This window comes from Nyctereutes procyonoides, unplaced genomic scaffold (assembly GCF_905146905.1).
Source record: "Nyctereutes procyonoides isolate TBG_1078 unplaced genomic scaffold, NYPRO_anot_genome, whole genome shotgun sequence".
NCBI classification, from domain to species: domain Eukaryota; kingdom Metazoa; phylum Chordata; class Mammalia; order Carnivora; family Canidae; genus Nyctereutes; species Nyctereutes procyonoides.
In genome coordinates this window covers 2,838,029-2,861,693 of record NW_026575139.1, presented here as the reverse complement: position 1 = coordinate 2,861,693, position 23,665 = coordinate 2,838,029, and the positions used below count along the sequence as shown (strand labels likewise).

At 62.2% G+C, this 23,665-nt stretch overlaps 2 long non-coding RNA genes across 2 annotated transcripts; one reads left to right on the top strand and one right to left on the bottom strand.

Annotated features, from left to right (window-relative positions):
* Window positions 1–1,423: 1,423 nt before the first annotated feature.
* Window positions 1,424–4,438, bottom strand: LOC129496213 (uncharacterized). Its single transcript, XR_008661687.1, has 3 exons — window positions 4,320–4,438; window positions 2,145–3,234; window positions 1,424–2,043 (listed from the first exon to the last, which is right to left on the bottom strand). It is a non-coding gene; the product is annotated as an uncharacterized LOC129496213 (long non-coding RNA).
* A 3,828-nt stretch (window positions 4,439–8,266) lies between these two features.
* Window positions 8,267–13,987, top strand: LOC129496211 (uncharacterized). The gene is made up of 3 exons (XR_008661686.1): window positions 8,267–8,337; window positions 10,872–10,970; window positions 13,149–13,987. It is a non-coding gene; the product is annotated as an uncharacterized LOC129496211 (long non-coding RNA).
* The last annotated feature ends 9,678 nt before the right edge of the window (window positions 13,988–23,665 follow it).

The window sequence follows — 23,665 nt, the reverse complement described above, 5'->3', positions numbered from 1 at the left end:
GTGGTTCTCAGGCTCTGGAGGGAAATGGGGAGCTGCTGCAGGTGGCTGTTTGCAAAGTTCAGCTGATGCTTTGGGGAAACCTGACATCATATATGGGGAAACCACAAGCCCCCCCTGCCCCCGCCCCCGCCCCTGGCAGGCTGTAACTCCCAAGACTTAGTGATACGAGCAGTCAGACTCCAAAGGTTAAGCTCCCAACACAGGCAGGTCTGCTCTGACAAACTCAAGGCTGTGATCGGAAAATACTAAGATCTCGACAAATGGTGTAATGGCTTCTGAGTTGATGCACCCGAAGCCTTGAGCCCCTAGCTCAAGAGTCCCCTAAGCTCTCCAAGCTGGCAAAAATGGTCTGTTTGTTCCCACAAAGGACAAATGTTCCCACTTCCTTAAAAATGTCATTACAGGACAGCTGGCACTCCCCCAAAATTCACCCCACCTCCCCTTCTGGCCACCAGGCTAATGACTCAGGCTATGTCACAACATAACTCATCCAGGGTCATGAGAGAAAGAGAACGGGACGGTCTGAAGGTGCTAGACCAACGGGGGAAATGCCAAGTTGGATAAGGGAGAACTTATCTCTTTGGGAGCATGTTTGCAGGATGCAGCATGTCACATCCTGGCAAGGAGCGTGGGGGATGGTGCCAACACATGGAACCAATGGCACCCAGCAGCATGGGGGAGGGCTGGCCTCTGCGAAGGGAGGTGGAGTTGCTGTGGCGGATGGCGGAAGGACTGAGTGAAGGTCCAGAGGGGTAGGCATGCTACGATGGATAGAACAGGGAAGGCTAGAGCATCCACTAGATGACTGTGTTCCATGGAAGCATAGTTGAGAAGCTCCGTGGTGGTGCCTGTCCTCCACAAGCCAGGGCTGATGGTGGGAGGTGATGCTTCAGAAGCAGGCTCACTGATGGCAATGAGGGTCTTATGGCCCTAGAACAACAGAGATGAGGTGGCAGGGGGTAACCATCGGAAGCTGGAGACAATTACTGTAATGAGCATTGGAGTCTGAGGGGCAGCCAGTGGGCTCTGGAAATGGTCAATCTGGCTAATGGATCACGGGGTCCTAGCTGGGCAGCCTATCAGGGTAGAGTTCAATCTGTACAATTTTTTTTAATTTAGTTTTATTTTTTTATTCATGAGAGACAGAGAGAGAGAGAGAGGTAGAGACATAGGCAGAGGGAGAAGCAGGCTCCATGCAGGAAGCCTGATGTGGGACTTGATCCTGAGACTCCAGGGCCATGCCCTGGGCCGAAGGCAGGCGCAAAACCACTGAGCCACCCAGGGATCCCTGTACAATTAAATCAAGAATGAGTGATCAGGATGCTGAAGGCAGAGCCCCAACAAAAAGCCATGATTCCTTGCTCAGTTGCCATTCTGAAGCCAGTTTCCAGGCCGGAATCCATTGACAGAAGGTGAGCCAGTCTCCAGGAAGAAGGACCTTGGGCCACCATGACTGTACATGTCACGACACCAGTCCTTCCCCAGAGGAGTGAAAGGGCAACAACAGAGTATCCTTACATGGGAAAAGAACACCCAGTCACGTGGAAGGCTGCTGGACACAGGGTGCGAGTTGACGCTCTGAAGACTGGATGATTCCACTGGGGGAATGAGGCTGATGGGGGGCAGGTAGTAATTGGGGTCCTGACCTGAGTGTGGCTCCCTGGGTCTGTGGGCCTCTCCAGGCTCCCCAGTGGTTATTTCCCGGGTTCTTCAATGAAGAACTCAAATAGACCTATTTGGTAGTTGGTACAACCCCCACTGGGCCAAAAAAATAAAAAACAAAAACAATATCGCACACAGGATGATGGCACAGATGTACCATGAAGGGCCAAAAGGATGTGGGAGTGGTGGTCCCTGATGCATCTCCAACCAGTTTGCCCACCTGATCCCAGGACTGTCTGGTGGTGGGTCTCGGACGGTGGCATGGATGGGTACCAGCTCAGCAAAGTCGTTGGCCCAGCTGCGAGCCCCGTGCGAAGTATGGTCCTTGCTAGATGAACGCGGCCTTGGGGACTTGGTGGAGACCCATCCCTCTTCTCACCCCTGTAAGAAAAGATGATCCGAAATAGTTGATAGTGACTTGCAGTTAGTAACATACAGCTGGTCCTGCACCAGGGCTCCATCCCCTCTCTCTTCTCTGTCACCTTCTGGCCACAAGTCTCCGTCATATTACTGGCTGCACATGCCCTAGAAGATGACGTCGGTCCACTTCCACCTCTGGCCCAGCCGACGCCATCGCTGGATGTCCAACCTGCCAGCAGGAAGGATCAATGGTGCGTCCCCGGGACGGAGGCACCCCTAGGAGAAACCCATCAGTCTCCGAGAAGCAAGCCAACTACCCTGGACCTCTTCCCTTCCGGAGGAGGCGATGATGACTTTTGACAGGAACTGAGAAATATTATGGGTGGGAGTTGCCTTTTCTTGCCACAGGGCCTCCGTGAGCATCGGAGAGCTCACAGGACTCAGTCCGCTGACATGGGACCCCGTGTAACGTCACGTCGGACCAAGGACCTGCGTGACGGGAAAGGCGGAGCTGGAGGGGGGCGAGGACGGTGGCATGTGCTCATGCTGCAGATGAGGGCGCTCGGAGGCTGCCACCTGCTAGAGGGATGGCATGGCCCGGCCACCGCAGAGCCTCCCGGGACGCAGCACACGCTCTCACTCAGTGACCTTTGCATCATTCTGTGTCCCCACTGGATAGAACATGTGGGTCCGAGAACGAAGAGGAGGGAGCAGGAGTGGCCACGTTTACTGTCACTCCCCAGACACATTTGGGGCATCTGTGTTTCCTGTCCGTGCAGCTCAGGGCTCTGCTAGAGCTGCCCCCGGGGACACGGTACGAGCTCCACTGAACTCTAAGCCACGCCGATGCCACACTTGGGCTTCTTGTGCCAAAGGACCAGCCGGGAAGATGAGCCGGTGCCTCGTGGAGCACCTTTGCCCGGTTTGTACGGCGACATGGCAAGGGCAGCCTGGAAGGGACACGGCGACCTGGGCCCCAGACTCTCCAGGGCTAACAGTCAGGGGAGCCCACAGGCAAGCCCCCAATAGGGCAGGGCGCTAGCCCGGGCTCAGGGGATCTAGAACAGAGCAGGGAGGGCGAGGATGAATGCGCGGTGCAGCCTGAAGACCAGCGTCGGCGCCGGGGCTACAGTCTCCCCGCTGGCCTGCCTCTTCCGAGTCTCTGTTAGGGACACAGGCTCCTGGATCCTGAACAAGTGGCTCCCAGGACTTCTGTGAAGAGGCAGATTTTTTATTATTATTATTATTCATGAGAGACACACAGAGAGAGGCAGAGACACGGGCAGAGGGAGAGGCAGGCTGCCCATGCGGAGCCCGATGCGGGACTCGATCCCGGGACCCCGGGACCATGACCTGAGCTGAAGGCAGATGCTCAGCCGCTAGGCCACCCAGGAGTCCCTGCAAAGAGGCAGATTTGAGCAGCACAGGAGCCGCCTGCGGGAGAGGCCGCCACGCACTGCCCGGGTGCCCCTGCGGGACAGGATGTCTCCCGTGGACGCCTTCAGCCCTTAGCCGAGGGAACATGGGCGCTGAGAGAGCCCGCCCGGGTCACACCCCCTTCGGGAGGGGCAGCCCGCCCGCACCCCACGACTGGTCCTGGTCGGTGTAAGAGGAGGAAGCCGCCCTGCAGACTCTGGGCCAGCTCCTCAGCCCCCCGTGGGCCTCGATCACAGTTCAGCGTCCTCTCTCCCCTTCCACAGGGGACTCTGCTCCCCTCCTGTCCCAGTGTCCCAGTGACCCCATGGAGCACAGCACCGTGCCCTGCACACCGCATGGCCCCTGACCCGAGCAAGGAGAGACCCGCGTCGTGCTGAGAGGCTGAGCCAGGAGGTTGGTTGGTAAGCAGCGAGCCTGCCCTGACTCCTTTCTGGGGGAATGTGGGACTCACCCCCCAAGCAAGCGAAGGGATGCCTGGGAGCGCTCAGGGCTGGCACTCCCCATCCCAGCCAGGTGACCAGCAGGGTCCTCTCTGCCCCTGGCGGGGAGTTCTCAGCCCCCGGACCCCCAGAGCCCTCGCGGGGAGGGAGGCCTGAGTGGACCCGTCTACGCCTTTCCCTGAGCTGGCCCCCCCTTCCCCACGGCGCTGTGTGGGAGCCTCTCCCCTGGGCAGCCAGCACCCCAGCCCCCCACCCCCGCAAGGAGCCGAGGCAGGCCGCCCATCCACCCGACAACAGTTCAGGGGCGCTGTGTGTCTGGGTCTGTCTCTCCCACTGAGAGCAGGAGCCCTAAGGGCAGGGGCTGTGGCAGATGCACCTGTGGGACCTCAGCACCCAGGACGGGGTGAGGCACTCAAATACCTGTGGAGGAATCCAGAAAGCCTCAGTTTCCACATCTGTGCCCAATGCCCTCAAGCAGCAGACCTCTCAGCAAACACACCCAGGGTCTGGTCAGGGCCAGGATGTCCTCTAGGGCCCGGAGAAATGCCTGCAGATTTGGGGCAGGTGTGCAGATGAATGGTTGGGGGTCCCCAGCCAGGGCCCCTGGGAACCAAGGTCCCAGGCCCCCCACCCGTCCTCCAGCCCGAAGCCTGGTCATTCCCCTGACCCAGAAATGGCACCCTAGCCTGTTGTACAAGACGGCACCAGCCCCCAAGGTGGGTCTCCTGGTACCCCTGGGCCCTGGTCCAGCCCCAGTGTCCTCAGTGGCTGCATTTCCGCCCCTCCCTGAGTCATCGAGGTGTAAAGTCACTGCCCAGGGGCCGGGGGTGAGTTGGGCAGCTCCTGGCCACTTTCGGAGGAGCGTGCTGCATAAACATTCCCGCCACTAATGAGGCCTTCCAGAGACGCTGCTCCCAGGGGACCCCGGCTTCCTGCTCCCACTGCTCTGGTGTGGGAACAGGGGTGCCCCAGAGACCTTCTTGTCGGGGAGAGTCGGAGTCGTGGTGGGCAGGCCGGGCGGTGGGTCAGGCAAGGCGGAGGGCTGCTACCCACCCCTCCCAAAGCGGGCCCACACCGAGCGCCTGCTGTCTGCCAAGCCCCGGGTGGGTGCAGGTGGGGCAGGCGGTCACAGAGCTGGGGGACCGAGGCAGCGGGACTCGGCCTGGCTGGTGTCCCCCTCCCTCCCTGCAGCTCCATGCCGGGATATTGGAGTCCCTTCCACCAGGACACCCTGGAGCCCACGACCTTGGAATGAGCAGAGGATCAATGTCCCATCTCCATCTGCAGCTTTGAGTCTGCTGGAAAAAAGAAAAAAAAACCTCTAAGCCTTGAGTTTCCATCATCCACTTGGGACTACCACCTAGCAGATATGTGGGGACCCCGGCTATGCTTCACACAGCTTCAGTGGTCCCGAGCAAGGGCCTGTGCCTCTCTGAGCCTCAGCCCCCCCACCCATGGAGGCTCACCATGGCCCCAGCGCACGAAAGCATCAATAGGCACCTGCGTGGACCGAATCTTCCTCCAAGTAGCACCCGGTTTGCTGAGTGGATTGGTTGGGGCAAGTCGGGACGGCAGCTGGGACTCATCACACGGGGGGAGGAGCCCTTTCGATCGGAGCTCACCCTCTAAAGGTGGTAAGTTCTCCAGCTCTGAGCCGGAAGCACCCAGCGAGGAGATGGGGACGGGCACCAGGCCCCCTGGGAGAGCACCCACGGAGCCCCGGGCCCACGCTGGGGCTGTGCACACCCGGTCCGAGAGGTGAAGGGACAAAGCACGGAGGAGGCTTTGGACTCAGCCGCCCCCTTTTACTGACGGGGCCACCCTCTCTTCGCCTCCAACCCTTTCTGTATCCAAATATCACTTCTTTTGTGGAGTGACGGCAACAGTAGACAGTAGCTGGTGTTTTGTTTTTGTTTTCAATGTTCGTACTTGGCAGATCTAAAGTTGGCACCCTATGACAGGAACTAAAGTTGATTTTTGAAATTTTAATTGTTTGCGAAATCCACAGGCCTAGGACTTTGTAGGAATCTCTGGTCTAATTCTTACAACATGCCCACGGGACGGGGTTCATTGCACCCATTTTACAGATGAAGCATGGCTGGAAGAGGACTTGCCCGAGATCTCAGCCTGTAAGCTGGGGGGGTGGGGAGGGACGTGAACCTGCTGACCGCCCGCCCCTCACTTCCTGACCCAGGCCCTCCTCCTCCCTGGATGGAGGCCTCTCTGCTCCACCGGCAGTGGAAGAAGGGGTCCTTCTCCAGTCCTGGCATTGCCCACAGATCAGAGTTGGCCCGTCCCTACCCAGGGCTCCTCCCCCCAGCCCCCCTTAGCCTGAGGCCACCCCCGGAAGCCCCACTCCCACCCTCCCAGCCAAATAAACAAGCAGGGCTCCCTGGAACAGGCCCACTGTCCAGACTCCCCCACCCCCGCCCAGCCGGCCCGTGAGCCTCCCCCCAGAACCAGCTCGGGCCCTTGGCCATGGGGGCTTGGCCTGGGCCGGTGCGGCGGGGGGTCCCTGGCCACCCCGCCCGGGGCCGCCGGCAGCCCGCTGTCCTGAAATGGCTCAGACCAAAGACCCAACTGCAGTTTCTCAATGACAATGAGGACACGTTGTTTTCAGTGGCCACAGGCCAAGGGCTCCGACTGTGGTCTTGCCTCGCCTGCCTGGAGAGACATCTGGGAAGGGGGTGTGGCTGCACCAGCCCCTCCTGGGCAGCCGCATCCTCAGTGCTCACTGTCCCCAGGACGAGCTGGCCCGGGTCACGCTGCCCTCCCTCCAGGCTCTTTCAATTAACACCAAACTCCGCAGGTTGGCATCCGAGGCCCTGGCACGTCCCTTCACCTGATTTCCCACGCTCCCCCCGATGCCGCGCGTCCTGAAGTCAGTCGGATCCCACCCTTCCCCTTGTTCACGCTGTTCTTGGAGCCCGCGTGCCTCGCTTCCCACCCTGCCCGTAGATCTGCGAACTCCGGCCGGGTCCGGGTGCCCACCGCAGCGGCACCACCTCCTCCCTGATGCCCTCCTGGTGCCCCTGGGGTTTCTCTTCATGTTCTGAGTCCCTGTGGCCCTTTCTCAGAGCCCCGGTGCTTTCACCTGTAAAACAGGCACAGTAATAGTACCTAGCTCGGCAGGTGGTGGTGAGGCCTGAGTAAACGAGACCGCGGAAATCCCGGCCCATCATGCTCAGTAGCTGCTCAATAAACGGTGGATTTGTTACTGTCATTGTCACTGTGCTTCCCCATCACTGTGGGCCACCCTCTTCCTTTTCCACCTGCCCCACGAGGGCTCCATCTGCACCTGCCGGCCTCCCCCTCCCCACCCTCCCTGAGCAATGCCACCCAGCCCCACGGCCTGAGCCACCACCCGCAGCTGGCCCCAGGGGCCGCTCTCCCGGGCTCTGCGCTCGCGTGTCCAGCTGCCACATCCACCCGGAGGACCCTCGGGGCCTCGGGGCCAGCATTTCCAACACTGCCACACTCCCTGCCTCCTCCTGTCCCAGCGGGCTCTGCTGGTTAGGTGCTGGTTAGGTGCTGGAAAATCGTAACCAGCCCCAGTCTTGGCATGAGATCCTGTACGACTTAGGAATGCCTTTGGCTGCAAATAACAGAAGGCGCGGTGAACGGTGACTTAACCACAGAGGGGTTCGTTTTTCTGGCATAGCGAGGGGTCTGCAGGCCCCAGGCCAGCCCCTGATGATCTCATGTCACCCTGACCCCACTGTTGGAAAATGACTGCCCCAGCTCCAACCCCTCGAACAGTGTTCAAAGGCAAGAAGCAAGAGAAGGCCCAGGGAGGGTGGTCCTCTTCACACACCTTCTCTTACCAGGGAGGACAAACCCTTTCCCAGAAGCTTCCAGTAAACGTCCCCATCGCATCTCACTGGCCGGACCCGGCTCCTTGCAGTGGCCGCCCCTGCTGCAGGGGAGCCTGGGAGGGCCGCTGCCTCCCCCCACCAAGCACCCAAGCACCGGGCAGGAACCTGGACTCCTGTCTCCGCCGCCCCAGCCTCCCGCCAGCCCTGCACCCTGCCTCTCCGCCCTCCTCCCGCCCATCCCTCCCGGCTCAGCACTGGGCTCCCTCGACCCCCTGTCCCGGCCCCCCTAGACAGGCAGATGGGTCTTTTAAAATCCAAACCTTTCCATGACTCCTGACTTCTCTAGGAAACGCCCGAGCTGCTTCATGTGTCCCCCAAGGCCTCCTGACCCGGCCCTGCCTACCTTTCTGAATTTACCCCCCACCCTCTGCTTACTGAGGAATCCCCAGATGGACCCTGGCCGGGGAAGGAGCGCACGTGGTTCGGGTGGGCGGGGATCCCGGGACACCAGGAGGGGTGGGGAGGTCAGCAGGGCGGGGAAGGAGCCCTTGGAGGGTGGCCGCCGCCGGGGAATACACCGGAACGCTGGTGTCCCGTCCCAAGGGCCAGGAGCCAATGCTCAGGTCTGCTTCTGGGGTGGACAGGGTGGGCCTCAAGTCTCTGGAACTTCTGGGCCGAGCCGCCCCCTCGGGCAAAGTGATTCAGGCCCTGGGAGCCGAGGCCGGGCCTGTGGCACCCAGGGAGGCAGGAGTCGGAGAACAAAGGGAGAAAACACGGCCCCTCCCCGCATGCGGCTCCAGCAGGTAGCAGAGGGGGACCCCAGGGTGGCCCTCCCGCTGCTGCTGGGGCTGGGGGGGACGGGCTGGGGGCGAGCCCGCAGCTGGGCGGGTGGGGGGGGCACACGCCCACAGCCCGGGATGGAGCTGCTAGCAGGCAAGAGGGAGCCAGGTCTTCAGAGCCACCGGGGCTGAGGCCCAATCTGCCATCGGCCATAGAACACCGCCCCGTCTGGACGAGTCACGTCACCTCTGGGGCCTCGGTCTCCCCAGCAGGAGAATGGGCACCACCACCCCTACGTCACGGCCTGGCTCCGAGGAGGGGGCATGGGGTGCGCACACTCAGGAGGCAGAGCGCGGCTCCGGGTGGGTTCACAGGGGACGGGCCGCCTGGTGTCCCCCTCGGGTCCCCCCCCCCGGGCCACCCCTGGCAGCTCTCCTCCCTTCTCAGCCTGGGAGGCCCAGCCCAAAGGCCATCTCACAGGCGCCAGGCAGGGCGGGCAGGGCAGGGCGGCGCTTTCTGCCCAGGCCCCTCTCCTGTGTGCAGCCGAGGCTCAGCGCTGCGAAGGCCCGTGTCCTCGCCAGTCACCCCACCAGACCCGCAGCTCCACCTGGGAGGCCCAGGCCTCCCCCACACCTACGGGGGCTCCCTCCTGCCGGCATCTCTCGGGCTGCCCCTGCTCTCCCTCCAGGCCCTGGGGGCTCCTCCCTCGGGCCCCACTCTGCAGGCAGCCCCAGCTCACAGTCAGGGCACAGGACAGGGCCCGGGGGTGTGGTGGGGGGTCATGCAGGCTGGAGCGTTGCAAACATCCTTTGGGGCGTCTCTCAGACTCCTCTCATCTCGCCGCAGAGTGGAATCCAAGATGGGGTGTCCCTTAGAGGCCATCTGGAGGCCCAGAGAAGGCGCAGATGTGTCTGAGGCGGCACAGCAAGCTCATGCCGGGGCAAGCATGGAGCCCGGGCCTTGCGCCTCGCGGATCAGGAGGCCTCCTCACCCCCACTTCACCTGGGGGCCTCGGGGAGCAGAACCGGGGCTGTGGGAAGGGGCTGGGGGCTGAGCCTCGAAGCCACTTCCCTTCACCAAGACTCAGTTTCCCCTTCAGAAAGTGACCACTGGGGGTTCCTGGGAGACCTACAAGCTCCTGCAGTGCACATGGGGGAGGAGGGTCAGTGGGAAAGGGCATTTGTGGCCTGAGTGCCCCATGATGGCAGAGAAGACCCCCGCTGCCCCCACCCCGCCTCCAGGCCAGCTAAGCAGCCTCTGAACTCCAGGTGATGGGCGGGCAGGTGGGGCAGAGAAGGGGAGGCAGACATGAGCTGTCAGGCCCCTCACCACCCCCTGAGGCCCTCCCCCCGTGCCCACCCCCGTTCCCTGGGGTCCAAGGGCTGATGGGGGTCCAGTCCTATGGCGACATCCCCTGCCGGGTGGAGCCCGTGTGTGGGTGTGGGGCGGCTGCCAGCCCTCCGGGTGTCTCACTAATTGTACCCTGGGGTGTGGTCCACTGTGGGCACCGGAGCCCACGAAGCAGATGGTGGGGGCAGTGACTTGGGCGGAGGCGAGGCCGGGAAAGCCCCAGGCGGCAGGGCTGGGTCGGTGACAGGCGGCCCAGCGCCCAGGCCGAGGACAGGACACTGTGTTTTGATTATTTCCAGTTTCCTGACCCCCAAGTAGTGATTTAATGTTCCTGTTTACTCCAAGGGTTAGAACAGAAGGCGGGACGGCTAAGCTGGCCTCCTTGGCCTCCCCTGGCGTCACCCCTAAACTCCCAGCAAAGAAGCAGTCGGAGGGAGCGAAGGATCTGGGGGGACAGTGCAAGGCCTCTGGGTGCATCGGGGACCTCGGATGGGCTCAGGGCTGGGCCCTGCACAGCGCAGGTCCTGCCGGGGGTTGTAGGGTGGGACCTGTCCATAGGAAGCGCGGCTGGGTGACCCACGGTGCTGGCCCGAGAGGCTGCCTGGCTGTGGGGCCCAGGGGCCAGGGCTCACCTTCCCAGCTCAACACCGATGCGTCCACATCCCTGGGCCTCCCTGACACGATCCAGGGCTTGGACTTTGGCTGGGCCCCTGTCCCCACTCAGAGTCTGAGTACACTTCAGGGACTGCCTGGTAGGCAGAGCCAGGAGCCTGTGGCTGGCTGGGAGGGGCTCCAAGAGGTCATAAGCCCAGCTCCTCGTTCCGGAAATCTTGGCCCAGAGGAGCCGGCTTGTAAAAGCACTCCAAATGTGGCCTCCCATGAGCATCCTCTGAGGTCGCGGCTGCGCACGGCAGAGTGAAGGGGGCTGCTTTCACAGCTACATGTAATCCCGTGCCTCTGTTTAAATTGACACCCGTCCACGTCATTGCTGGCCAAAAGTTAAAATGCTGCTATGTTTTCTGTGCAGGGACGTCCTATCCTAGAGGGTCTGTTCCTTTCTTCAGGAAGCATCCACCAGCACCAGGCGGGCGCTGGGACCACAGACAAGTGTCGGAGGAAAGTGCAGGTGAGGGAGGGGCAGCAGCGGGGCCGGGCTGGGGAGAGCCCCTGGAGGGAGGACCACGGAGGGAGGGGGCTGCAGAGGCAACGGGTCGAGTCCCATAGAGACAAATGAGGGTTCAGCACGAGAGGCTCCCCAGACACAGCCTGGGAGGCCTTGAGGTCCCAGGGGCGCAGAGCCCGGGCACGCTACCTGGAGGACCCGTGTGCACCCAGGGTCACTGCGTCCCCTTTTCCCCCTGTGAGCTACCAAGGGGACAGCAGAGTCAGGGAAGGTAGACATGGGACTCGTGGCTCCTAGGAGTTCAGGGTCCCCAGCGGGCTAACAGGGACCAACTTCCCTATGCCATGTGGAGTCTTCAGTTGGCCTGGAGCAGAGACCAAGATGCCAAGCTTAAGATCTCCCCGTTGCCAGGTGTAGCAGTAAGATCCTGGGGTGCAGAGCCAGGCAGGCCCAAGAGATCACAGCTCCGGCCCCAGCCCTGCCCCTGAGGTCCCGTTCAACCGGGGACTCAGTTGCTCCTCCACTGAAACCAGAGTTGACCCCGAGGACCCCGCGAGGGCTCCATCCCCCGCCGCGGTGCAGGCAGGTAATGGAGGAGCTCGTCTCTGGAACCGGGCCCTTCACGTCCAGAAAGGTCACTCCTGAACGCCAGTCCACAGGCATGCACGAAAACTGAGGCCCTTTTGTTCACGCGGCCCTGGGGTCAGGTCCCTGCCCCACCGCTAACAACTGTGTGGCTTCAGGCAAGCTTCCCGGCCTCTCTGAGCCTGAGTCCCTGAGCGTCTGTCCTGATGGACTTGAGAAGTCCGAGGCGGCATCCAGGTGACACCGAAACCATGAGGAACTGTGCCCTTGGGAGGCATCATGACAGTTAGCAGCAGGGCTCCCGTTCAAGTGCTCAGCGACAGGAGGGCAGGGCAGGGGACGCACAGACTTTGCTTTGAAGCCAGTCCTGCCATTTGCCAACTGTCTCCTCCTTGAAGACCCCCCAGGTGGGGCCGGTGACAGGAGAGGAGGAGACAGAGGGGTGCCCGGCACATAGTAGGTGCTCAGGACACATCCCTCGTGGGCCTGAATGCGAGCAGGGATGAGTCTGAACGGACTGGACAATGTGGCCCCAAAGGCGGAGACCCCACCCCAGGGGTGAGCGCCCCCGCCCCTGCCCACGACCCCGCTTCACGGTGACCCCCCGCCGCTGCCATCTGGGGAGAATTTGGCCGGGGGTCGGGGGGTCACAGTGGGGAGAGGGTGCTGTTTGTGGAAAGGAGCAGAACAATTGAAGCCAGCTCGTTCAAAGTTAGAGTCCCTTTTTCCAGAGTGGTTGTTTAGAAGGAAAAAAACATCATCCAAATCACAGCCGAGAAAACCTGCAATTGCCAGAGAAACGGGGGTCGGTGGCCAAGAAGGATTGCAAAACAGCGGCCCCAGGGAACCGTGTGCTTGTGCCAAGCCCTGCAGGGCCACGGCTCGGGGCACCTTCCCGGGTGCCCGCCTGGCCTGGAGGCCGGGAACCCGGACCCCTCACCCTGGCCGTCCGTGCCCTGCTCCGGGCCGGGAAGACACACAACCCGAGCGGTCACAGGGCTTCACAGTTTGCAAAATGGGCCTTTGCAGGGAGGGTCCCAGAATCAGGAGGTGGGGAAGGGGTGGGACGCGTTGTGGGGATAGTTTGGGGGCAGCTCTCGCCTCAGCACTAGGTCCCAGGGTCCGGGGCTGTGCATGAGAAAACTGTAGAGTCCGGTTCACAGCCACAAGGAGAAGGGGGGGAGCGGGTCACTGCGTGCCTGAGAACGGGACCCACGGCTCCCTGCCCCCTACACCCCTGCATCCTGCCCTGCTCCAACAGCCCACCTGCCACAGGACATCCCTGCCATCCCCCGGACCTCAAGCCACGCTGCCAGGCCAGCCTCGCTTCCTGGATCCACTAATCCAGGGGATCATGTTCCATTTCCCCAACTACAGCTCAACCCCAGGCGATCTGGGCCCAGGAGCCCTAGCAGCTCCCACCCTGCTGCCCCACCAGCTACCCGGGGTCTCAACAGTGGTTGTGGGATTTAGAGCGGCCCCCACAGCTGCTTGCTGCCCACCTAGTGTGTGCTGGGCTGGGAGCACTTGGGGGGAACAAGGCAAGGGCCCAGGGAGGACCCAGGGCTCCCTCCCCAACCCTGTGTGTCATGTCAGGTGCCCACGGCCCTCCACGGAGAAGATTCGGGAGAGGAGGCAAAGGAAGAGGCTGGGTGCTGGTTTGGGAGTCTCCACCAGCCCCAACAGGACGCACCAGTGGGTGCGGCGTGGCCCAAGTCGGGAGCAGGTGACCTCACGATTGGGGGTTGGGGACCAAGAATGTAGCCTCAAGCGCCCACCACGCCAACGCCCTGCCATCCACGGCCCCTGCGACCTGGCCTGGACATCGGAGCTCCACTCTGAGCCTCCGGGAGGGGAGCCCGTGTCCTGGATTCAGCCTGACGCCCCAGTGAGGCCTCAAGAACCGTCCACGAGTGGGCAGCAGCCACAGCGGCAGGGCCTCCAGACCGCAAGTTCCCCACCGTGGCCCCCCACCACCACCGCCTCGGGAGGGGAAGCCCGGCTTCCTGAGGCTCATGCATTTGTGCAGGGCCTCAAGGACAGCAAGGCCAAGGGGCCAGGCTTCCCTTTCAGGTGGAGGGCCCGGCATGGTGAGCCAGACCAGTGGTGGGCCGGTGTGCCCAGTCGGTGCCTCGGTGGGCCATAAAGGTGCCCCTTGCGGGGGGGAGTGCAGGCTGCATATCCCAGCACCCTTGTCCTCACCCCAGACTTCCCCTTGGCACAACCCCCAGGAAAGATGCCAGTCACTGTGGCTGCCGTCTTAGTGCTCGCTGTGGGCCAAGACCCCGACATCGTCCCTACAGAACCTACCTATGGGTCTGATCGCACTTTTCCAGGGGTGACTATTTGAGCAAAGCTGGTCTCCCCAGCAGAACAGTAAGCAACGTGGGGGCGGGGCTGTGTCTGTTTCAGCCACCAGCACCAGACCTGCTTCTTTAATAAATGCTTTAGCAAGTATTCATAGAATGTTCTCTTTCAACCCTAAAACAACCTGATTGAGTGCATTGTACAGATGAGGTTGGCGAGGTGATGTGGCCTGCGTAGGGTCACAGGGCCAGAAGTGGGCGTTGGTGGGTATGGGGCTCCCCAGAGCTTTCACTCCTCCCTCCTCCCACGGCCCCACCTGCTCCAGGCCACGTGGCCCATTCCCCACAGGCCAAGTGCAGTGACCCAGCCAGAGATCCCTCCCCTGACTGGGGCAGCCTCCCAGCCAGTAAGAAAGGCAAGCGGCACAGGCCGGGAAAGAGCCTGACGGGCCGGGGCTCAAGCCTCATTCTGCCGTCGGCTTGCAAATCCCTGCTGTTCCCGGAGTCCCCGTTTCCGTGATGCCCAAGACCCTGTCCAGCCTGATAAGTCTGTGATCTGCAGTCTAGGCCAGGAATCTGCTGCACCCGAGCCCCGACCTGTGAGTCCGGTGCCCATGGCAGACATCACTAATCCATTACCGATCAGGCTTTCCCACGGAGTTCATCTTGAACATCAGAAACCTTCTCAACACAGGACACAAGGCAACCATCTGGATCAAAGCTGACAAGCGAGATCGAACCTCTTTACTCTCCCTGGTCTAAGGAGAAGCTGGGCTGGGAGCAGGCCCTGCGGAGCAAGCCTCACGCTACTGGCTACCGGCTCCTGCCTTCCCAGAGGAAGCCACCGTGAATGGAGGCCTCTGACCCACTGGTGGGGAAGCATCAGGAGGCCTTGTGTCCAGACCAGCAGCCCCCTGACCCAGCCTGACCCAGGCCAGGCCCTAAGCGTGTTTGCCCAGTGGTGGTCTCCTCAATGGTCCCTATTTCTGGGTTGATCTCATGCCGACTCCTTACGTCCCAGAGCTCAGAGCTCACCTCCTCCAAGAAGTCCCCCTTCCAACTCTTCCATTCCAGGCCAGCGTCCCTGCGGTACCCCTGCCGGTTACGTACTCTCCCTTAGTCACCCAGCAAGCGCTCGTGTCGCCCTTGCGTGAGCGTGTAAGCCTGCAGCCCTGACCCCGGGCCCGGCGCCCCGGAGCGAGCCTGACAAGCTCGCAGCGCTCATTCGTTCGCAGGTGCATCGGGCACCCCCCGCGGGGCGCTGTGCAGGTGTGGTCTGTGCCCTCCGGAGCTCGCGGTCTAGTGAGAAAGACGGACACTTACAGAAGAGTTAGGCGTGTAATTAAGCGGCAAGAAGCGGAGGACCGTTTAGGGACACGGCCTTGCTGTGCTCAGGAGGGTCTCCCTGAAGGCCCGACAGCGAAGAGAGCCCCGAGAGGCGGGCAGAGGGTGGGTGGGCATGAAGGCAGTGGGGCCCCGCTGCCCCAGCCCCCCTCTGCGGAGGCCAGCTCGAGGCCTGGGGGCACTGAGGCCAGGCCCTGCCCCCAGCTGTTCTCATGGCTGCTTCCCACATACCCCAAGGACGGCAGCAGCTGGCCTCAAGCCAGCCCCACGGAGGCCACCTGCAGGAAGCTGGCCACCCCGGGGGCTGCAGCCGGCCCCAGGCAGCCTGGACCCGGGGCCAGGCTCCTGGTGAGCCGGTGACTTCGGCTGGGCCGGGGAGAGGGGGGCAGGAGAGGGGTCAGGATACAGGGTCCATCGGGTCACCAGCCCAGGGGCTAGGCGGGACATCCCCTGCCCTTTCCACCTGGGCCGCCGGGGCTCACGCTCACGTCGCTGACAGGCGCGGTGAGGGGACTGTCAGCTCCCCCACCCATCCCCCTGCCAAATTGCACTTAATTATGATGATAAATGATGGCAGGCGTCCACAGCCACATCGCAGAACATGACAAACACTCCACGTCGCCGAGCCAACGAGCTCCGCTCCCCCCACTGCCGCGTTCCTAACAGGAGGCTGAGGGGGGTTATCTCGGGCCACCGGCAGCCCCCAAGACAGGCTCCGGCTGGACCCCCGGGGCCGCCGCGGGATGGGCGCTGCCGGGCAGGGCCCAGGCCCCACGGTCACCAGGGATCTGGACCCGAGCCCTCGCCCTGCCCCATGTCCCTGTGTGTCACCTGCTCCTTGTAGTGAAGCATGAAAACAACAACCCACCACCCTGGGGGAGGGGCTGCAGACACAGGAGCCGCGTCTACAATCAAGACTCCGGTCACGCCGGCCCTGCCAGCACTAGCGGCCACCGGGGGAGTCTGCGAGGGCTGGAGAGGAGGCCCTACAGCCCGGGGCCTGGCGGGGGTCAGGCAGGGTGAGGCCGAGAGCCCCCAGGGTGAGCAAGGCTGGACTGTAGGAGGCCTGGGCATCTCCTTGCTGGATGGGGGTGTGGCCTTGCCGGGGCCCCAGAGGGAGGAGGGCACCCACACTCCCCCAACAGGAGCCATGATCCCAATTCCAGCATCACAGGACAGAGACCGGAAGGGGCCTCACCTTCTCCTAGGTCTCTATCACGGGCAGGGCTTTGAGACGGCGTGCCAGAGTCCCTGTCCCAACATGTGGCCCTCACATGACCGATAGGGCAAGGGCTGTGTTCAGGTTGTGTCCCCCGAGTGCCCCCCTCCATCTGCGCGGCTAACCACAGCCGTCTGAGTGACAGCACTACATCCCCACCGTGGACGTGTCAGCTACGTGGGGGTGTTAGGCCGCAGACCAGCAAAGCAGGAGAAGAAGGGCGACGCAGGCAGAGGGAACTGCATGTTGAAGGTCTCATCTCAGGATCGTAGACTCCCCTGGACTTGGACACAAGAGAAAGCAGCTGGGAGTGGCTGCAGCCTGGAGCTGCAGGGGCGGGGAGGGGAGTGAGCCGCTGCCGAAGGGGGAGGAAGACCTGCGTGTGAGGGAAGGACGGGGGCAGTGGGAGCAGAAATGATGGGGGTGCAGGGGCAGTGGGAGCAGAGATGATGGGGGTACGGGGGCAGTGGGAGCAGAGATGATGGGGGTACAGAGGCAGTGGGAGCAGAGATGATGGGGGTGCGGGGGCAGTGGGAGCAGAGATGATGGGGGTACAGAGGCAGTGGGAGCAGAGATGATGGGGGTACGGGGGCAGTGGGAGCAGAGATGATGGGGGTGCGGGGGCAGTGGGAGCACAGATAGGGGTGCGGGGGCAGTGGAAGCCGAGATGCGGGTGTAGGCCAGGGACCGGGCTGCAGAGGAGGTTGTGGCTGGAGAGAAACCTGGTTGGCAGGCAGTTGACAGTTCCAGTCCTGAGATGGGGACAAGCATGTCAGCAGGTGTTTGGGGCATGTTTCCCCGAGGTGTCCCAGCAGCCGGGTCTGGGGAGCTTGGGCACAGAGGGCTCAGAACAGAGGTGCTGGTGCTCAGCAGCGGTCAGCGTCCGTTGAATTTAGCTGTGGGTAAGATGGCCCAGGCAAGCCGAGGGGTGGCCCCTTGAAGAGGGGAGTGACTCAGTGTCTAGAACCCAGAGCCAGAGGGTAGAGCTGGGTGCAGAGGGCCCTGGGAGGACTAAGGTCCTTTGTTCAGGGGTCCAGGCAGCCCACAGCAATCTTGCAGGGAGAAAACCAAAAAACCAACACACCACCTTGCTCTCCTCCCACACTCCACGGCCTGGTGGTGGGTGCCATGGGCGAGCCCAGGTGGAAGCCAGTGGGCTACAAAGCACCCCCTCTCATGTGGCCCATTCAGACTCACATCCTGAGACACATAGCAAGCAGAGTGTGCACGAGCGCCACCGCACCTACGGAGGTAGCCGCAGAGGGGTTGGAAGCCTCTTGTGCCCAGGAGCCCTGAGTGGGGGTCCGACAGCAGTGTGGACACTTCCACAGATTGCTCTACAGAGAGGGCCTGGAAGGAGGCTAGAGGAAGCTAAGCATTAAGGGCAGGTTTGGTTTTGTTTACTAAGAGCCTCAAGTTGAGTCCTGGATCCAGTAGTGCAGGACAGAGTGAGGATGCAGGAAGGGGAGGATGCACAAGTAACAAGGCGCAAGAGAGTAAGTACGCAGGAGAGTACAGATGCAGGACAGAGAGGATGCAGGAAGTGGATGCAGGAGAGAGGGGATGCAGGGGGGAGAGGGGATGCAGAATAGAGGATGCAGGGGAGAGGGGATGCAGGGGACAGAGGGGATGCAGGATAGAGGATGCAGGGGATGGGGGATGCAGGATAGAAGATGCAGGCAAGAGGAGATGCAGGAGAGAAGGGATGCAGAGGAGAAGGGATGCAGGGGAGAGGATGCAGAAGGCAGCGTAACCGACAGGGTGGCAGTCACGGGCAAGAGCAGGTGGGTCTGACCCCAGGGCTGGGAGAGCCGAGGTGGGTGGGAAGGGGGGTGGCAGGAGGGGCGGCTTCCTCCCACCCCTTGCACAGAGGCTGGTGACCCAGGCACGGTCTGTGTAACAGAAGCACGTCTTGCTCACGTGCGGAGGCCCTTGGGGCCCCGAGGCTTGGGTTCGTCCAGAGGGGCTGAGTGGGGAGGCTGAGGACTCGGGGGGAATACGGCTGGGGAGTAGTTGCTCAGGACCCAGCTTTTCGAGGCAGAGCCAGCTGGGTGTGGATGGAGTCGGGTGCACCTCGGCAGGATAGGGAGGGATGGCAGGGAGCGTTTTCGATCCATGGGGTGCAAGGATGAGAGACCACAGTAGTGACTGGGGCCCCCCCAGGGATGTGGAAACTGATGTGAGATGAGAAGGAAGACTGGGGCGGGGTGGGGGACGCCGGGGGGGGCGGTTTGTCATGGAACCCAGCGGGAGAGGAAGGTAGGGGGTGGCGGTGGAGTAGGGGTGAAGAGTGGGGGAGGCACAAGCAGGTCGCCTGGGGCGGGTGAGGGAGAAGCAGGTCACCGTCAGCCAGAGGAGGATGTGGAGCTATGTGGCGGGCACATCCGGGCCCCTTGGGCATCAGCAGCCCATTGTAAATGGGGAGACTGAGACCCAGAGGGGCAGAAATGGGGTGCCTGACCCCAAGGCCTGGACCTGCAGGACTCAGAAAGGCCTCCCTGAGCTCTACTGCATGGCTCCCAATCCAGGTCAGTGGGGCCCATTTTGGAGGTGGTGGAGGTGGGTGTAGGGGCAGGTGGTCCATCAAGGCCCCTGGAAAGCCCACCCCGGCTCCACCCAGCCCACAGGGACCCAGACCACATGTGGGGGCTGGGAAATGGGGGGCGTGTCTGGGTGGGGGCACATTTGTGTGGAGGCGAGTGGATGTGCTCACCATGTGGGTAATTATGACCACAGGGGTGACAGGTGCCTACGGGGAGGAGACAATGCAACTGTGTCTCCAGGCAGTGTGGGCGGATGCGCAGTGGGAGTTGTGGGGGCGCGTAGGGTGGGCTGCTGTGGGGGCTGTCTGCAAAGGGCGGATCTGGGGGTGCTGGGGGTATGGGGGTGCATCGGCAGCATGCACGTGAGCCTGGGCGTGGGAGGAGGGGAGGATGTGGGTGGGTGGGAGCTAATTAGCTGGAGCCTGGTCTCCATGCAGAGCCTGGACGTGAGCCCGTGTCTGGCAGCCTCATCTCAGCCCACACCGGCCCGCCTCGGGCTCACTGTGGTTCCCCATCTGCCCCAGAACCCCACAGTTGCCCACCAGACGCGGCCAGGCAGTGTCCCCCAGAGTCCTCCAGCGCTGTCAACTAGGTCAGGGCAGGGTGTGAGCACGAAGACCCTCCCTCGGGGAGGGAAAGAGCAGCTTCTGTCTTACATCTGAGGTCCCCACCCCACCCTGGCTCCCCTGGGGTACAGGAGGACTTCCTAACCCAGCCTGTGAAGGTCAGGGCAAGCAGCCCGGGTCCAGGGGTGGAGAAGCATTATCCCAAGTCATGGAGCAAGTGGGAGCAGACCCAGTTCTCCAGCCCGCACCCCCATCCCAACTCATCCCAGACTCTGACACAGGCTCCCCTGGAGTTTCCAAGCTCCTGGGCTCCTGGGGCAGCAGCTGTGCTATCGGCCTCCCAGTGGTCCTGCCCTCTGCCCCCAGTGATCTGCACTCCGCAGCCCCTCCCGTCAACCCCCAAAGCCAGCCCCACGTCCAGACCCCCAGGCCTACCAGGCCCGCAGAGCAGGCCAAACAAGGAGTTTTAAAAAAGGCAGGAAGCACTAATCCAGAGAACCAGGTGCCAGGCTGAGTGCCTCCTGAGCCCCAGCTCTACCGGCCACCGGGAGTGAGATCAGGGCTTGTCCTGGCCCTGGCCCTGGCTGCCAGCTGTCCTGGAGGAAGCTCCACGGCCTAGATAGACCCAGAGGCCACATGGAGCCCTGGGAAGGGCCACCTGCAACCCACATCCCCTCTAGCCCTGCACTCCATCCTACCTGACCACTAGGAATTCCATAGCCAACGCAAGAAGCTAAGATGCCGCCTCCTCCATTTATCCATCCCCATTGGCATCAGCCCATCAGTTCATTGACAAGAAAGCCAGCCAATAAACATCCGTGGAAGTATCCAACTGACTCTACCTGTCCACCCATCTGTCCTCCCATCTACCTGTTCAGGTATCATTCAGTCCATTCATCGATCCAGCCAGCCAGCCAACCATTGGTCCATCCAGCCACCCAACAATGCAACCACTTGTCTATGGATTCCCACTGATGAACCATCCACCACTCACACACGGTTCGCTCACCCAGCCCGCCAGCCATCACCAAGCCCCCCATCAGAGCATTCACCCACCCGACAACTGATGGGTCCAGCCCCCTGTCCACCTGTCTACTTACCCATCCGCCCACCCACTTGTTCGTTGTTAACATCAAGTACTTCAGCCCTTCCGAAGTCTGAGGAAGGCCAAACTCCGCCTCCTTCCCCAGGCCTTCTCACTCGCTGCCAACCTCAGAACCTCGGAGGCCAGCAGTGACGGTCCTGTCTACCGTGGGAATCCCTGCCGTCATCCCCCTTTTACAGCTGGGCTAACTGGGGCCCGATAATTCATCCAGGGTCACAGAGCTAGAAAGTAGAAGCACTGGGATGTGAATGCAACTTTCTGACTCTAGAGCCTGTGCTGTCGGCCCCCCAGGATCCTGCTGGTGGTGGTGCTGTGGCTGAGCTGTGCCCTAGAAGTGGCGTGGGCAGGGGGTGGCCAAGAGCCCGGGCACACGGGAGCTCCAACCACCCCATCCATTGGACCTGCAGGGGACAGAGTGGGTCCATCAGACCCAGGACTGGGGAGCGAGGAGGAAGGGCTGAGGACTCAGCAGGGTTGAGGCAGAGAAGCGGGGGAGAGGAGCCAGCCCCGGGATCCAGGGCAGGAGGGCCAGGTGGAGCACGGGGACCAAGCCCAGGCCGAGTCACAGAGTCACAGGCCAGCCAAGAGAGGGGAGCCCCCCTGCAGGGTGAGTCTCAGAACTGATTCTGGTAATGGATTTGAACAGAGATGAGGAGAGGGGCGAGCATGGATATTTATGAAACGTGCTCCCAGCCTGAGCACAACGTGTAAAGTCGCACACACCAACCTTAGGCTTCTGAGAGCATTCGGGAGGTGCTCAGGGGAAGCTGGTCACAGCCAGGGCCTGGCCCCCCAGGGCCACAGGCATCGGAAGGCTTGAACGGGGCGCTTTCTCCGATCACTACATCCCAGGCGCATTGTATCACGGCACAGAGTTGGGGGAAATAAAGGAAAGGACACGCGAGTCCTGGGTGAATCGCTCCAGGAAAGCCGCAGGCTGTGGAGACTGCTGTCGGTGTTGGTGTGTGCGTGAGCGGGCACATGGGCCTTGTCGCCTGGCACAGACCCCAGAGGGGCGCACGGAGGCCACTTGGAAGATGGGAGATGCCTCTGGTTCTCTCTCATTCGCCTGCTCCCTAGCGAATGCTCATGAAGCATGACTTTGCGTGCAACTCCAGGGCATGGGGACACCAGGGAAGTCCACTGTGGCCGGGACAGGGGGTGAGCCTCGGCCCCCTAGAAGCTAGACCCCGACCCCTGGAAACTGGGAGTGCTCCCCCTTCTCAGGCCAGGCATTTGCAGACAGAATTCAGTCAACGGTCTTGAGAGAAGGAGATGACCCTGGAGCAGTTTTACCAAAGGGTCCCTCTCCGTGGGGCACGAGAAGGTCAGACTTACGGAGAGACAAACAGACGGGAAGGCAGAAGCAGATACTGGAGAGAGGTGGCCGCAAGCCCAGGTCCCTGGGGCCACCAGAAATTGCGAGAGGCGGGGACAGATCCTCCCCTAGAGCCTCTGGAGGGAGCGCGGTACTGGCCACAGGGTGATCCCACGCAGGCGACCGACTTCGGACCTCTGGCCTCCAGCAGGGGAAGAGGGCACATCCAGTTGTCCTAAGGAGCTGCGTTCCTGGTACCTGGGGACGGGAGCTGTGTTGCAAGGCCTCCCCGCGGGGAGAGGACAGAGGGAGCGAGATGGGCCCAGGTGCTGCCAGGGGAGGCCAGCCCCAGGACTGCAGGGGAGCGGCCCGCAGCCTCGGTGCCCGCCCTCTCCATCTGCTGGGGCTGCTGCGACAGGAGACCAGGGACCGGGGCTCGTGAACACAGGAATCCACTCCTCACAGCTCCGGAGGCTGGAAGTCTGAGGTCAGGGCGTGGGCGCCGGCCTGCAAGGGCTTCTGGCCGCATCCACACGTGGTGGAAGGGACCAGGAGCTCCCTGCGGCGTCTCCGCAAGGGCACCAAGCCATCTCCCCGCGAGGCTGGCCTCCTCACAGCGTCACCTTGGAGGTTAGGTTTTACCATATGAATTTCGGGGACACACGTGCAGAGGACAGCACTGTCCTCCAAAGGCCTGAGGCCCAGGCGAGCTAACGGCGTAGTGTCCTTCCGGAAACCAGGAGGCTCAAGGCCCCGGGAAGACTGACGTGTCAGTGGGAGTCCAAAGGCAGGAACCAGCCTGGGTCCCAGTTCAAAGGCAGGCAGGCCGGGGAGGTCAGCCTTTGTCGTCCTCAGGTCTGTGACCCGCTGCATGAGCCACCCACCCCCCACCTGAAGTCGGGAGGACAGTCTGCAGTACTCGGTACTCGATACTCAGTACTCGCTTGACCCGTGTAAGCGTTAATCTCATTCAGAAACACCCAAAACAGCGTTTGACCAAATCCCTTCCCCCTACCCCCGAGGCTCAGTCCAGTCCACGCGGTAAAATGAAGCATCACGGGCCAGGGGCCGGAGCTCCGTCTTCGTCTGCGGCCACGGGGAGCTACAGAAGAGTACTGAGCACGGAAGCATCAGGGTCCGACTGCCTGTGCTGAAGACCCTGCGCCCTGATGGCAGGGGAGCCCCGGGGGGCCCGAGCAGGGCTGTGCGGGTGCAGAGAGGGAAGTGTGCATGGTCCAGCAGGAGGGGGGACACGGAGGGAGGCCAACCGCCAGGGAGCCAGCGGGGGTGGGGGGAACCCCGGGGCTCCACTTAGCATGGGGTGACGGAGGTGCCGCCGTGTTTGCTATCTGCCTTGTCCGCACCTACACCCACAGCCACAGTGCTGGAGACGAGGCCCCCGGCCCACACCGGGGGCGCAGCCCCGCAGAAATGACCTCAGCTCAGCCACACTCCTGACTCTGTGCCCCCCCACAATCACAGGCCCCATGGGGGGGGGATGAAAAGCATCTTTTTTACCGAAGCAAATGGAAGCCTCACCTCGCCTCAGCTGTACTAAGCTAACTTTCTCTGCTAAGTGGGGCATAATCAAATCCAGCCCCATAGCCTCATTTCCAGGCAACTTTATTCATTGTCATTTTTATTCCAAGAATTCCTTGGCATTTTCTGGGAGCCCTGAAGTGTTTAATGGCTGCCTAAGTAACAACGTATCC